This window comes from Nymphalis io, chromosome 14 (genome assembly GCF_905147045.1).
Source record: "Nymphalis io chromosome 14, ilAglIoxx1.1, whole genome shotgun sequence".
In the NCBI taxonomy this organism is placed as follows: domain Eukaryota; kingdom Metazoa; phylum Arthropoda; class Insecta; order Lepidoptera; family Nymphalidae; genus Nymphalis; species Nymphalis io.
The window spans coordinates 994950-1011286 of NC_065901.1; the positions used below are offsets into that span (position 1 = coordinate 994950).

Genomic DNA, 16337 nt, shown 5'->3' on the forward strand with positions numbered 1-16337 from the left:
TTTTTGTTTAGCGACGCCCCACTCCGGCGGCTTTGCGACTCCACGCGCCCTGCCTTGAGGCCGCTGGTACTGATCGCAAGTAAACGGTGATTTGTGAGCTGTGAACTCATAAAATTTAACATAAAGAAAACCTTACAATAATTGACTTGTACAATTTAACTGACGTATGTTTTGTTTATGTTTATTAATGTAGGACATCGTATTAGGTAGGTGTCATATAATCGATAAAAAGAAACGTTCGTACATTGTTTTATGTATTAACCAATGTATTTTCGTAATTAGTAAAAATTTCGTATTTGAGTAGGTATTATGTATGAAAATTATTATTTTTCTTTAGAATTTTGTTATATAAGAAATTACATCTAGGTTTATTTTACAAATCAACTACTTTGACACTTCTATTATAAACTAAAACTATAAACATAAAGGTACTTTTTACATTTTAATAGTAACTATATAACAACTAAACAAATAAAATTTTAGTAATATAATTTTTTTTGTGTCTCGTATTTCATTTGTTTGCTGTCGGTCCTTTTAAAACCGTTACAAATGACAACTTCGTAGCGAGTACTTCCCTGTTATTTTCGAGATATCACAACAAGCAACAACACATTACTTCTCAGGAGGCGCGAGGGAGCGAGATGTAGATATAAAAATACGCTATCTGCTGCAAGAGAGATAAGGACAGAACAATATGCAACAGTTTCACATGTCGCGGTAAACGACTGTGATACAGCTTACTCTTACACCAGACTATTCCAATATAAGCCCTAATGCTGTTGAAATAAATTAGACTTTCCATTGTGGGGTGTAAAATTTTATGTCATGGTGAATGAGAAAGGATAATAAAGAGATTTAGCCGCGAGTGCGAGTGGGGTAGCACTAGAGATATCGATGAGACGCCGCGAGCTAACAATGCAGTTGCCGCCCATTTAAATACGCCATTTTGTTTACTGTCTCCACACCGGCCTTTGTTGGGGAAAGCGATGTTACAGAATAAGGAAATTACGGAAAATTTTTACTCGTCCGTAACGTAGACAACCAACATCACCGCTTCTTAGAATATATTGTATTCTAAGTTTATTGTTTCGACAGCCGCCGTAATGACATGACGTGGAGCTTTACGAGACAATTTTTTTATTATTTTTTGTACATTAAAAATATTTTTGCTTAAATATTTAAACTCATCCATATTTGTACGAAGAAAATAATTGAGTTTTAGCGATATAAACATTATTTACGGCAGGGAGGTTCCTACTAATTTATGAGGGGTACGTTTCCAATTCTATTCTGTTTTGATCCAACTTCGACCGAACCACATCTAGTTATATGTTAGTAGAATAAGAAAACGGTTAAACAGCAACGATAATGTTTCGATTTGTTTGCGATAAAGTGACAATTTGTTTGTAGAATTTATTATAGAGTGTATAGTTTTATTTCGACCCAAGTGTCCCACCCTAGAGCTAACAAAGTCCAGTGGTTAGAACACAGGAATCATAGCCGCAGATTGCGATGTATAGGTGAGGTTACCGATGTACATGAATACCTATAATATAATGGTTATTGAGTTATGGTAATTTTAAAACCGGAGCAAATATAAAATATAACCCAAGGCATGGACGCACGTCTATGGAGAAATGGAATTATAATTTAAAAAGCGATGATTGCGGTTTCAAATCCAGCAAGCGCCATCGAATTTGCTCATGTACATACTTTTGCTTATAATTTATTGCTCGCTGGTAAATGTTAAATAATCTTCCAGCCCTTACCTCAAAAGAAGATCTTATAAACGCACAGACACATTACCAGGCTGTTGCTTTATAATTCAACACCAACAATATTAGCATTTTGCCAAGTTATCTCTTGATTTACAGAATTTGGGTATAAATATCATCATTTATATGGTATAAATATGATCAGTACAGCTCCTTACCGCTTTATTTATTTCATGTCCTTCACCCAAAGGTTGTCTGGAAGAGATCGCTCTTTTAGCGATAAGACCGCCTTTTGTACATTAATAGTTTTCGTTTTTTTATGTTTGTGTTTAAAATGGTTCTGTAACTCTTTTGGTATACGTTAAAGCATATTCTATTATATTCGAACATCATAAACTCAATCTGATCTCATATACTTGTCAGTAATATCATAAATGTACCTATTTATATAAATACCTAAACACAAATATTTACGAAAATAAAAAACCTCACCATAATTTATGTGGCTTAGTAATGACTTCCTAATTAGGTATAGTTTTTGTAACAAGTGATTATAGGTAGATATTGGTGGTAGTTCCTCTGGGAATATAACGATATGAATTGACGGTCTATAGCGACATCACCCCCACTGGCAACTGAAGGAGAGGTTAAAACGTTGGTATCTTATACTTCTTTCTGTTTTCGATACTTTCAGTAGTAATTATACAATTAGCAGTATTTGTTTCTATGTTATAGCTTTGTATAACATCAGAGTGATTTAAAAAACATGGTTGCGGGTAAAAAATTAGTCGTTAAGGCCCCGATTACCCGTCTATAGGTACGTACTTGTAAAATCTTTTCTCCTGACTGACTATCAGTCAATATTATTGAGCCTAGAAGGCTAAAATTGAGAATTTAGATTTATTTTATAAAGCCGAGATGGCCCTGTGGTAAGAACGCGTGAATCTTAACCGATGATCGTGGGTTCAAACTCGGGCAAGCACCACTGAATTTTCATGTGATTAATTTGTGATTATGATTCATCTCGTGCTTTACGGTGAAGGAAAACATCGTGAGGAAACCTGCATGTGTCTAATTTCACTGAAATTCTGCCATATGTGAATTCTACCAACCCGCATTGGAGCAGCGTGGTGGAATAAGCTCCAAACCTTCTCCTCAAAAAGAGGAGAGGAGGCCTTTAGCCCAGCAGTGGGACATTCACAGGCTGTTACGGATTTATTTTATAACGTAAGCAAACATTTCAAATGAATTCGATTTTCAAACTTTAAGGGAGGAAATGGAATGGGTTAATTTTGGATTAATTTTACGCGTTCGTAGTCGGGACGGGTAGGTTTTTTTATTATTTAAAAAGATTTAAGTTTTTGTTTTAAGGTCAGTGGTTAAGAATACTAAGATATTTTGTTAGAGTGATGAACAATTGGTGTCCCATCAGATTATAAGAATGTTTGAATTTCCTTCAAACGAGGCGTGAAGAGGCATCTTGCGAGTCGGCAAGGCGGGGGCAGCTAGTGCAGAATATTCTTTCCTACTGTACTAGCCGTCGTCGTTTAGACTCCACTACCACTTACCATAAAGTGGAGTGAGTTGCTTACTCGGTTTATACAAAAAAAGAGAATAAAGAGTGCAACTATGTTTGTGGACACAATTGTACAACATAAAATCTAATGCCATTTTGGCCACCGTGTTCTAAATTAGTCCAGAGGACATCACATATAGCTGTATAGGAAAAGATGTCCGCGGGTAACTAAAATAAAACCCTTTCGTCTCAGAAATTGACTAAAGTAAAACATTCAATTCCTTTCCATATCTTCTGATTATATAATTATATATTCGTATAATATATTAACGTATGTAAGTATATCCATGTATGTTATACATCTATGTAGGTGTTACTACGAACGTTGTAAAATTGTTTCGACAATGAATCGGAGCGTAAATTATCACGTTTAAAACAATCGACCTGTTGAAAATTGTTTTTGCGAAATGAGCGAAACACCGCATACACAACCGACCAGCCGATACGCATACTAATTCAACCATCTGAAAAAACCGTTATAGCACACTAGCCATGATAGTGAGTACCTAGTACGTACCAGATGGTGCCATTTATCATAACGACAATTTCAAATTGTCAGTTAGGCACTATAACTATCTCTTTCGTATGTGTGGGCTTTAAAAAAATGGCAGGTCTTAGCCTGTCATTATACAATTTGTAAATTGACATTAATGAAATTGCCTTGAAGACAATCTGTATTTGACATTTACTATCTCCTTCTTAAGTGTGGGGATGAAAAGGGATAGCAAGTCCTACTCGTTCATTAATTTTGTAAAATGACAGATGATGAATTCAGAAGTTAAAGATTAAGTTATGTTGTTCTTTAAGTCTTGTAATTTTTGATGTTCTTATAGGTACACGTCGTTTGTTTTTACGGGAATAGTGGGTATCAATAACTTATAATGCTAATTAATATTATTTATTATTTATTTTATACACAAACATATAATATTAACATTAAGTTTATACGAACTTCGATTAACTTTAAGATCCTTCTAAATTTTCTAAATTCTTTTGTATTAAAAAAAAAAACGTATCTATTTAAAAAAAAAACACATCTTTATTATATTATTGTATTTATTTTCGTTTTATCCTTTTAAATATTAAAACAATTATAACTTGTTTACATAAATTTCGACAGAGATTCAAAATTCGAACGTGTTCTAATTTATGCAGATTGATTTTATAGCAAAACGGTCTGTTTCATTGTTGTTCTAATTGCCCGCCGCAAGACGGAGGCGTGACGCTCCGCCCACCGTTCAGGCTCTTTGTACACGACTGTACCCAGTAAATTCATTCTCTCTTTACTACCGGCCCACAGTTTACTTTATGTTTGCATTGTTTATGTAACTGTACCTAGCGGGGCGGTGTTACGTTGGATTTTATGACGCACCTGGCTTGTGACGTATCATTAAAATTGATATCATTATACTTATTGCTAAGGATTACATATATTCCAAGCTAACAAAACACTTATCAAATGAGTAGTTATATAAGTAAAAAGTATTTACTCCATAAATGTGTGTGCATCTGTATGGTACACCCATTGACAATTTTTTTTTTAAATTTTATTAATGCAAATTGTGTTTTGTATAAAAATGTAATATTTTGCATACGGAAAGTAACTTTCGCGATTATTTAACGCTCGCCGTCTGTATATTGAATTAGGGACTTTGTGTAGAAAACTGTTCGCAAAATATTTAGGCGTCACAAAGGAGGTATTAGCGAGGCGAGGGATGGTAATTTTATGTAAATCGACCGCCGGCGGCAAGACGAGTTCCTCAGCGGTTTCACAATTTGTTTATGTTTTAGCAACAACTTCGACGTTCGTCTTTCGACTTTCTTTATATTCGCTATGAGTAAAATATAAGAAAATTTGACGTGAAATAAATCTTTTTTTTTCTTCTTTTAAATGTAAATTGAATTTTGTTTTCGCACTTACATGTTTAAGTTAAAAGTTAAGCTACGTAAGTGTCTACCTAAACATATTAAGCATCTACCTACTAAGACATTAAACACGGATCACGAATTAAGCAAGCATAGGCACGAAATAGAAAAAAAACTTACTTAATCATAAAGTAAAGAGATCTAAGTAGATACAAAGGTATATTTAAGTTATATTCAAGTTAAAATTAAGCCTTTTATTACTTATTTTCTAGATACGCGTTACGGCTAAACTCTTATAACAACATATATACAAATAAACTGATTTCAGTTGTAGGGGGTGGTAGAAATGGGAGGCAGACGGGTAATTAGGACGGCGTCCCCCGTCTGCGCACCACCAACATGTAGGTACCTAGATAGCCTACCTACTTAGATATAAACCGCGCAAAAAAGGTTACAGCTTAGTTAAGTATTTACTTTTTTATTTTAAACCAGATAAAAGCAGTGAATGGTAGTAAATCTTCAAAAAAAAATATCTCTATCTATAGACCAAAGAAAATGAGTTAAAAATTTAACAAACTAAAATCTTTTGTAGATATACGAACTTGTACATAATCTAAAAACTATTATAATAAGTATGTACGTTTTACATTAGGATATTTTGTTAGGTGTCTATTAGTTTTGTGTTCAAATAACAAGATTTAAGAAAGAAAATATTTTAAAGAAATATATAGAAATAATAATTAGAAATAAACATTATTGAATGACCTCTTGAAAACCGCGCGGCCAATAAAAGTTATTCTAAGAATCCAAACAATAACCAGAAATATAAAAAAAAAAAATAAGAGATATATCAAGCCCATTGCGATACTTGAACAATCATCCACGTTTTATTAAAACGAGATTCGGCATAACATTCCGATAAAGGAAGAATGCACTTTATACGAATAAAGATACGAATGATTTTTGATTAACGTAACGCTTTTATAAAGGTCGTAACACAATACCTTAAGCGTCATTCACACTCATTTCAAGTTGGTTCCTTTATTCTGGTTGACACTTTTATACGGTTACGATTAACACGTACAAACGAAATTAGAACCCAATGATATTATTAACTTTTTTTTTTAAACTAACTAACAATGAAACCCTGATCTTGTGACTTAATATTTTGAATAAGTACCTCTGAAATTACTCGGATTACCACCTACGTATTTGGGTAAACACAATAAATATTTTTTTTTCTATTCCTTATCTTAACTCCACAGATTAAAGATAACTACGGAGTTTAAGATGTCATAAGCTTGTCATATTTTGTAATTATTTTAAAAAAATACGGATAACACAATATATGTAATTTGAGTATTTTTTTAAATGTATTTTTTTATGTTTTGTTATAACTAATTTAAAATAAATAAAATTAAACAATATCAAAACTAGATAATATTTTTGTGACATTCAAACGCATATATCTACATATTTAAATGTATTTTAATAATAATGTTATTAAATTATAATATTTGAGGTAAAATGAGTGGTCATGTTGGTACCTACTACATGACTTGTTTTTATTTTTCATCATATGCTCGGTGGGAACCTGCATTTGTTAAAATTGTCATGTTATATTGATATATAGATCAATTCGAATTGTGGTATGGAATTAACCTCAAACCTTTTCGTTAATGGGAGACGCCTTTGCCCAGTTGTGGGATTGACCGATTTTATAATACAAGATTTCCGGTTATTAAATAGGTTATTATTCCGCCGGGCTTCCGTCCCTTACCTACTGAGTACGACGAATATTGAGTTAAAATCTTCTTCTTCTGCCTAACGTTTTCTCGGCCTAGTTATGCCAGGGTCCGCTTGAATCGGGGCGTCACGGTAGTATGCACAAGCGATCCCGTGACGCCCCCCGAAGAGACGTTGAGTGTACTGCTGGCTTTTTAGTAAGTATTCTAGTGCATTTAGCGCCGGCGAGTCCCACATAATCCCCCCCCCCCACCTAATGTGGGAAAACGCGTAAATGCGTTTTTCCAGCGAAATAAAAAAAGAGGGTCTGCTTCAATATTGAGTTTAAATATTGAATTTATTTTATTTAATTAAAGTTATTATATTGTCTAGACGTTACCAACAGTGGTCTTTATAAACATATTATAATTTTTCATTAATTTCACAACTTATTATAAAAAAAGTTACTCGGAGACGTTATATTGAAATAAACAATTAAAGGATCCATTGCAAGAACATTTGAGGTGATAAAACATCCACACCGCCATCGTTGGTCCTGCGCAATCTGGGTGGTCACATCCTGTATGTGACATGTGGTACCAAATAGTCGGCATCAATCAGTTGTTTTCAATGAACATCTTTATATTTTTATTTTTAACTAGTTCCCGCCTGTGGTTTCGTCCGCTTGTTAGGTAAACCCTATACACATAACCTTTTCTATAAACTAACTTTGTTAATAAATGTAATTAAAGTATACAACTACATTATGTCAGTTATCATCGTCATTTACCCACAGACATTATTGAGATCAACAATTCTCCCACGCAAACTTTTTGGTATACTTATATACCTGTAGCTATCTATTAGGCCCCACAGTGTTCTCAACAGAAACGCCCGCCGGACAGGCGATTTTCTCCCCGGCGACATTGATTTAGACATTAATTCGATATATTGAATAAAATATACCATTATTGTTTAACATATATTTTGACTCTTAAAACTCATTACGTAATAATTCGAAGTCAATGCTATGTTTTTAGTAAATTACAATTAAACAAAACCATAACAAAATTTAATCTTTTATCTATGTACAGTCATTTTTATAATATAAAAAATAAAAATAAAACAAAATGCGCATTACAAATTTATAGAAAAAAATACGCCGTCTAAAAGATTGTCCTGTGGCATTGTATCCAAGACGCTGGCACTATTACCTCTCTGCACCGCTAGACTCAGCCTTTGGGCTAAATAAGCGCCAGCTCTTGGGTCTCCAGAAGTGGGGACCAGTTTCTTAGAGAGATCTTTTATATTTTTTTGTTAGTATCGGACGACCATGGACCTAATATTTATTTTATAAAATAATAAAAATATATATTTAATTACGATCAAATGATATTTCATAACCTTTTCAATTAAATGTATCAAATCAAATATATAATCCTCAAAGCTAGCGTAAATAAATCAATTCACTCTCAACACGGAAGCCGTTGAGTGGGCATTAAATCGTTCACGATTGAAAACATTCGTGTTCATTCGAACAATACGTGAAAGCCATTGTCGAAAATTTCATTTTGTCAATACGTAAATAGTTCATAAATATTTAAACAGCTTAAACCGAACCCTTGGGAACGCTTTGTAAATGTTAACAAGTAAGCAAAAAATAATTTGTAATTTATTGTGTCAATATGCTACTGGGTAGCGGATTTCCGCTTACATTATTGATATTAAACACTTTCATAAGCCAATAATATTGGTTTTGATTATGATACTAATTATTAAAAAAGTAGTCCTTGTATCCTTGCGCATACTACCGGGAACGATTTAAATACCTTACCTTAGTTCTAAAGGAACAATTAAACATATATCTTAAAAAAAAATAGTTTATAACTCGAAGTTCTTGGGGATTTATTTAAAAGGTAATTTTTTTAAAATATGGTTAACAACCTTATGTTATACATTTTTTTTCAGTAAAATAAAATTTATATTTATAAGAAATAACTAGGTACTTTTTGTGTATGATAACTTTTTATTGCTATTATTATATTTATATGTTATTTAGGTACATCAATTTGACTATAAGAAATAATAATTAAATTGTTTCTTGTTTTAATCGAGACTGTAATTTTTTTTTAGCAGTGTAATAATTATAGATGTATAATTGTATATAATATGTTTGTGGAAAACACAGATATTAAAACAAAAGGTAGATTTATAGCCTAGAATATTATAGTGAATACAACAAAAATGACTATAAAATTAATATACTTTATTCAAGTAGCCGTACTAATACTTCTGAGTAATCGTGATTTTGTTAGATTATATCAGATGTAGGTAAAGCTATCAATGATTTGGATATAAATCAAATAATCAGCTTACAATACAATACACTTTATATATCCCATATGTAAATCACAAACAAACACAAATACTAACTACAATTTTTTATCACCTCACGTGAAGCTCTTGTGTTAATCTTTAATGCAAATCTTTTAATGATATACATCATTAAAATATTTTTAAGAATATTTAATATCAGATTTAGTAAGCTAAATATAACAAACATAAAACAACAAGACATGATCGCAGACGTCTTCAGGAAGTAGGGCAGGGCAGCTGCAATTCGGCGCCTCGCCAATAACCACTCCACACATCCCACACATTCCAAGAACGGACGTACACATCGGAACAACGTTTCGAAACCAACTTAATTCAATTACACGCCATTGTCCACAGTTTTTGCTCGAGCATTTTACACTCCAACAATGGTTTTATTTTGCCAACAATAACTGTATATGCCCGAGCACAATGCTCTCGTCTCGTCCGAGATGACGGTCCGTCACGATGGTCAGTATTTTTTCAACACTTGAAAATAACTGTTCATGAAAGGTGAATTGTGTTTGCGCGTTGAGTGTTTATCGTGTCCTGGCCTGATACTATCTTAATCTCGGATTAGTAGAGTATTAAAAGCTATTGTCAGGTTGTCTAAATTCTTAAACAGGCGCAGTGCCCACCTAAGATATACAATAGATCTTCTAATACTCCCACGCAGAATTGTGCTGCTAAGTTAAATCTTTTCCAATCGTTCTGTATCCGGTCAAGTGCTCACATAAAACATTGTTATAAAATAGTTATGGTATATATATATATATCTATATATATATGTTCATTGAAGGCTTCACGACAAATAGGCAAAGATATAGAGAAAAGTGTATTTATTAATGAGGGATAATTCCACATAATTAACAAAAACAGTTTCAATACGAGAGATGCTATTCGATATTTATTTTAAAAACTATAGACGAACTGAACTCTTACATAGATTAGGCATGTATTTTGTACATTAAAATCAATTAAGTATACGTTTTCGCTTAAATTCATTGAAATGCAATATTTAGATAAAAATATTTTGACTTTTTTACCTTAGCAGTTTACTTTTAAAATAATAATACTATACAAAATTATAACATGATTAATGTGTTTGTAATATTTATATATTATATTCTAATATTCAATTCATTTAACTATATATTGTATTTATTATTATCAAGTTGTTTAGATATTTAGTATTGTGTCGCATTATATGTACTTATTAGCCGATTATTGTCCTACTCCGACGTATATTGCTGTTATACATGACATTGGCAGAACAATTTGCGCTCAATAACATTAAATATGCCTACGCAAAAAAAAAGAAGAAAATTTTGACATATGAATTTATTAATTAATTTACACACGTACTTTTAGAAAATGGTTTATCTTCTCAACATAAGGAAATATAGTACAAAATCTTTGTTCTACTTTAGTATTTGTGCTTTTCTATATTTGTGGTTTATCAGTTTTCTCAATTATTTTGCTGATGATATCAGTTCCATTTTCTCCATAACACAGGGACTAGATACGAAACCAAAATGGAACAAATATATTTTACTGTGGACAAGATTCTATTATTATCCTCAAATCAAAAAGGATAAATTATTATTGCGAAACCTAAACTGTTCAAACAGTAATTGTGTTTTCACAAAGAACAAAGCTTTCTTTGATGAAAATTATACAAGATTTGATGCTATACTTTTTAATGACGACATTCTCAATTCCAAAGACAGACCATTAATCCGAAATCATAGACAAATATATATTTTTAATACATTAGAATCATCTTATACTGTTCCAGCTTGCGAAGTATATAATGATGGATTTTTCAATTGGACTTTTACATATCGTCTTGATTCTGATATTGTGTCGACTTACTTTGTAGTGAGAAATCTTAAGGGAGCGATTGTCGCCCCCAAGACTTCGGTCAGATGGCGTACAAGTTCCCGCCCTATTGCTAAGAAAACAAGAGCTATTTTGAGGGGAAAGCGAAAAGCAGCCGCCTGGCTTGTGAGCCACTGCAAAGCCGATAGCTTGAGAGACGAATATCTAACGCAACTTCAAGAGCACCTTTTCAATTTTGGCTTAAAAATCGATGTGTATGGTAAATGTTCTCAAATCAGCTGCCCGGATGATGACTGTGACCAAACTATAAAGAATAATTATTACTTTTATATGGCCTTTGAGAACTCGTTATCGGAGGACTACGTGACGGAGAAAGTTCTTCATGGTTATAATAATTATGCTGTTCCTATTGTTTATGGAGGCGCCAACTACAGCAGGTATGATTTAAAGAAAATATTTTGATCGTAGTTTCTAATTGTTATACTAAATCTATCGATGGAAAAAATAGTTGGTTACAATAAAGTGAAGTTAAGAAAGTTTTTTAAATAATCGATGGACGTTTCCACTGCATATAGGCTTTACGTCGATTGTTGTTGCAAACGCCGCTTGCATTCAGTTGTTTGCTGTTATTTGCTTAATGTCAACCAATTCACCTAGTAAAACTTAACCAACTTTGGATCTTCTGTGACTGGGAAGGCATTCCAATTTAAGAGATCAACGTCGATTGATCTTACAAAAAAAATCTAAATATAATTAAATTTTATCAAATTAAAAATTTTTTGAGATAAGACTGTGCTGATCCTATGAGTACCTCTAATCCAATCATCTTTAGATTCCTGCCACCAAGTTCGTACATTAACGCCCGTGAGATGCATCCATACAATTTGGCTTTCGTTATGTACGAAGCCATACGGACTCCCGCTTTATACGAAAAATACTTTCAATGGACTAATTTATACACGGTTTCTTCTGATTATAAATCCAGCCACCCCTTATGTCAGCTCTGTAGTAAGCTAAAGCGTGAACATAAACATTTAAGCAAAGAAAATTTTAGACAATGGTGGAACGGCCTTAATGGTATGAAATGGTGTCTTTCAAATGAGTATTGGGCTGAAGCGGCGAATCTTAATATTGATATGAGTCATATTTTTAATTTATATTAATTACATTTTTTTTTGTTGTGAATATTGTTAGCTGTAAAACAATGATGTTTTGCTAGGAGACGAGATTGGTGATTCTCTTATAATTAAAAACAATTTACTTACATTTTGTTTTCTTTCATATTAACGCTGTAAGAAATAATAACCATCCATTACATCGTCAATGCTCCACCAACCTTGGAAACTAAGATTTTATGGTCTTTGTGCCTGAAGTTACTTTGGCTCATTCACCCTTCAAATGGGAACCCAAAACTACGACCTAAATATTGTAGCTTGAGTGTAAATTTTTTGTTGGTGCCTTAGATGAGTTTGTACGAAGCCCTACCACCATGTAAGTTGTTGATCTACATACATAAAAATCCCAAGGAAAAATTTTATCGTAATAAATATTATTCAAGTAAGCTTCTACTAGCAATTTTTAATTGTCATTTAAAAGATATATTAATTGGTACGCATCCACTAAGTGGAGGGCCTTTGCCACACAGACGTTTACAAGATTCGTGATCTTCTACCAAGAACTGACAAGAAACTTAGGAATTAGGTATTTATATTTAGGTATTAAAATGAAATTATAAATTAAATTAAATTCGATTAACGCCTGGTTTCCAATTATTAATAAATTGTTATTGTACATCGGAACCGATATTTCTAGGATTACGACTTACTCGTATCAAGCCTTTAAAGTCGTTCGTTTGCGGAACGTTTTTTATAGGGATGCATTTAAATTACGCCTTACGAGGCGAGTGCATTAATAAACATTCATATACTCCATAAACAAAACTAATATAAAGCATTAGCATAAATCACATCACTCATCAATCACATATCATATTGTTTTGCATTATTTCTACTAATTTTTTTTTTATATGCGCCGGGATGGCAAATGACTCTACTCCACCTGATGACAAGTGGTAGTAGAGTCCAAACGCGACGACGGCCAGTACAGTCGGGAAGAATGTTCTGTACTAGCCGTCCCCGCCTTGCTGGCCCGCAAGATGCCTCTTCACGCCTTGTTTGAAGGGTTGTAAGAGGAGGGGAACACGTGAGCTAGTAAGGAATTCCATTTTTTGGAAGTGCGACAAAGAAAGGAGTTGCCAAATTTCTTTGTGCGCGATGGAATTGATGTCACAGTTAGGCGGTGACATCGAGAACCAGCTCGCGTGGACTTAAGAAGGAAGGGGGAAGCAGAAATTAGAGAGAATAATTCCTCAGAGCACTCGCCGTGATACAGTCGATAGAAAGCGCTCAGTGCTGCTATCTCGCAACGCAGTTGTAAAGGTTCAAGGGTGTTTGTGACCTTTACGTCACCAATAATGCGTACTGCACGTCGCTGCAACCGGTCCAAGGCCTCCAGTAGGTACTTAGCGGAGCCATCCCAAAGTGCGAGCAATATTCAACGCAAGACCGTACCTGTGTTTTGTATAACAGGCACAGTTGTTGTGGCGTGAAAAAACGCCGCCCCTTGTTCAGAACTCCGAGTTTCCGTGAAGCTGTTTTTATAATAGCCTCGATGTAATCCCTTGGACTAAGGTCGCAGCGAACATCCATCCCCAGCATGGCGGTTTTGCTTTGTATCATCAGCGGTGTGCCACAGAGGGAGGGATGAGGGTAAAATGGTGACTTTTTCGCTGTGAGAGCGCATACCTGTGTTTTCTTGGCATTAAACTCAACAAGATTATCAGAACCCCATTTGGCGATGAGCTCTAACGTCCTATCGAGTTCAATGACAAGATTCTCCCGCCTCTCCTCAGTTTCCGCCCGCCCAGCCACTGCGCGTCCGTGGTATCCACCATGCGCTGTACTATCATCTGCATAGCAATGTATGTTCCCAAGAGAGAGCATATCATTGATATGCAAAAGAAAGAGTGTAAGAGATAGCACAGATCCCTGGGGGACCCCAGCATTCACTACATAGAATTGTGAAGCGCAACCATCTACTAAAACAGGAAGGCTACGCTTGTGTAGGAAGCCGGTAGCTTGGAGAGAAGACTTCTGTGCCAGACCCTGTCGAAAGCCTTGGAGATATCGATGCTGACAGCCAACGATTCTCCATGCTTGTCGATAGCTTCACCCCAGAGGTGTGTTACGTACGCTAGAAGATCACCTGTTGACCGTTTTGGTCGAAACCCGTACTGACGATCATTAATTAGACAGTGATCTTCTAGGTAATGGATCAGTTAGTTGTTTAGAATCCGTTCCATTACCTTACAAAGTACTGAGGTGATAGCTATTGGTCGATAATTTGCCGGGTCAGACCGATCCCCTTTTTTGGGAACCGTTTGCACATTAGCTCTTCCCCAAGCCTCCGGCACACATCCCGAAGAGAGAGAAAGTTGGAACAGGCGCGTTAACACAGGAGACAGCTCCGCCGCAATCTTCTTCAGCACTATGGCTGGTATTCTATCGGGACCGCTAGCTTTCCGTATATCAAGTGATTCCAGCTCCGCACGCACATCACGTTGCCTGATTTTGATGTCAGGCATCATATCTACAAGTATAACTTCAAAATTTATAATAGGTCAGTATGACTTACTTTGCGTGTTCTTCATCTAACGTAACATCGGCAGAATGTTTTAAACAAATGTAACTAATTAATTTATTAGAAATTTATGAAACATTTATGTGCGATAGTGATAGGCGCCGTCCTAAAACAGAATCGTACCTATTCCTCGTTTAATTTAATATGTTATTAAAGTGCAATATGGTTTAAGAATTTAAACAATAAGCAAAACAGTTAAGAGTATATAAATTTAAATCTATGAGTACATACGTGTTTTACTTTATATTCAAATTTCCCATTCCCTTGCAAGCTAGCGTGCAAACAGGCACCTAAGTTCAAAAGCGGTTGGGTAGAGGGAGTGAAAACAATTACCTGCATTAACATACATCATAGCTGCCGCGGGCAAATATTTTGGTACCATATATTACGAATACAGGATTTTGTAGTCTTGTATAAAATTATTTTATAAAAAGCTAATAAAGCGTTATGATTATTTCTTACTATATTTAAATAAGTATCAACTATCGTACAACAAAAACATCTTCATTTTGTGGTAGGACTCATCGAATATTTTACTCCCAAACAGCAATATTTAGTATTGTTGTGTTGTTGTGTTGTTGTACAGGCACTAGGGTCATAACATTTTAGTTAATAACGTTTAATATTTCTTATATCGCCAATGTCTACGGGTGGTTGTGACTACTAACCATCAGCTGGCCCATTAGCCAAACCACCTAGCAAATATCTAATTTTTGATTGTTATACCTTAAATATAAAAATGGATGTTAGTATACCTGTTTGAGATTAATAGAACTTTTTTTTATATAACGTATCTTGTAAAGAGAAACGGTAGGTATTGGCATATATTCCCGTAGGTTTCATTATGACTAAAAGAGTAAGCAATAAATAGACATGGACTTGAAATACACGACATTCGTAGCAAATAAGTTTTCAATCCCGCATTTATCAGGCCTCCAATGTCACAGCGTCTGGTTTCCGGATTAAATACGAACGCAGCCACAAAAATAATCCCACACAACGTAAGATTAAAGAAAACCCATCAGCTCCAAACGCATAAGTCTTCGTGGACGGTAGTTTTGTAATCCGCGGTACAATACGTGTTATTAATTTGATATCGTTACAAAAGAGCATGTTGGTACAAATATTCGACACAAAGACGAGAAAGTAATTAATGTTAGAATCGTATTGGTTGAATCCCGTCGTTAGTGCCCTGGGGAGGCACGACACAATACGGTAGTTAGGGAAGCCGGGACGGGGGACGTATCGGCGGACGTTTAACGAGCAAATTATTTAGTAAATGTTGCCAAATAATAACATTAATGTGGGTTGGGGCTGACTCGCGACTGCTCGCTAACTCGGTCCGCTCAGGGAAAGACTAGTGTGGAACGATGTTTCAAATATTTAATACGTAGACGACGCATGCTATAAAGTTATCGTTTGAAATTGTTTTATTAAAATCAAAACCACTTTTTTCAAATAGACTCTTGCGAGCATTTTTGAATGGTCGTTTTACAAGTTAAACTAATTTAAAACTACATAGGGAATAAATACAATCGAAT

General features: G+C 34.4%; 1 protein-coding gene across 1 annotated transcript in view; it reads right to left on the bottom strand.

Moving 5' to 3' along the window:
* Positions 1-16337, bottom strand: part of LOC126773400 (WD repeat-containing protein 61-like) — a 146834-nt gene that overhangs the window by 91249 nt on the left and 39248 nt on the right. The gene's annotated exons all lie outside the window — the stretch shown is intronic.